The 997-nt window shown below is 38.3% G+C and overlaps 1 pseudogene; it reads left to right on the top strand.

Moving 5' to 3' along the window:
- Positions 1-487: 487 nt before the first annotated feature.
- Positions 488-621, top strand: LOC145288420 (U2 spliceosomal RNA; annotated as a pseudogene).
- The last annotated feature ends 376 nt before the right edge of the window (positions 622-997 follow it).

Raw genomic sequence — 997 nt, 5'->3', positions numbered from 1 at the left:
AAAATTTGTTGAGTATATAGGTTGAGAATTGTTCTCTCTCTCTCACACGAAACTGTGCACTCGGCTTCTTCCCCCCCTTCCCACCCCAAATGCTTGGGAAACTGTGCACTGTTTTTGTTGGTTTTCAAGCTGCCTCTTCCCCCCCCCCCACACACACACAGTTTAACAGTAGTAGGAGGTCAAGAGAAAGAGGGTGAGAGAGAGAGAAGAGTAAGTTGGTGAGAGAGAGAGAAAAGAGAAAGAGGGTGTTGGTTTTATATTTTTATTATCGTCTAATATTTTGAAAGCTGAATTTCTAATAAAATGTGCATCTATAGGAGATAATGCCTGGGAATGTGTTCCCCCCCCACAGTTTAACAGTGGTGTGACGTCAAGAGAAAGAGGGTGAGAGAGAGGGAAGAGTAAGTGGGTGAGAGAGAGAGAGAAAGAGAGAGAAAAAAAAGAAAGACGGTGTTGGTTTTGTGAAAAAAGTTGTTATTTACAATTGTTCGCATTCTTGGCCTTTTGGTCAAGATCAAAGTGTAGTATCTGTTCTTCAGATGCTGCACTTCTATTTCTTGTTCTCTTTCGGTGGAGGAGAAATCCTCCACGACTGAGACAATTTTTATTTTTGTACCTTTTCTCCACGTTAAAAAACGACCCTGGTGTCTAACTCTGTCCCGTGGGGAGGCATAGTAAATAGGTACAATTGTTCGCCATTAGTGGATGTTGACGTCACGTCACGTGACATGACTAAGCGTTTTTTTTTTTTTAGTATGAATAACATTTTTTGTTTTAATTATAAAGTCTACACTTAATTTTATAGAAAATGATGTATATATAATAGAAAAAAAAAATTACTGGTTTTGTTGGATTCAAGTGGATCCCCCCCTCCAGTTTAAGAGATAGCAGGTCACGTGGTAATATACAAAATGGCTAGCGTAAATATAAAGATCGGTTTTTTTATCGACGAATATTTTGAAAGCTGAATTTTTTTTTATTCCTGTACATTTTTTCC

The sequence above is a fragment of the Euprymna scolopes genome, chromosome 11 (assembly GCF_053919585.1).
Source record: "Euprymna scolopes isolate OS-2025 chromosome 11, ASM5391958v1, whole genome shotgun sequence".
Lineage (NCBI taxonomy): Eukaryota > Metazoa > Mollusca > Cephalopoda > Sepiida > Sepiolidae > Euprymna > Euprymna scolopes.
The sequence above is the reverse complement of the archived record's forward strand: the minus strand, read 5'-3'. Positions and strand labels throughout refer to the sequence as shown.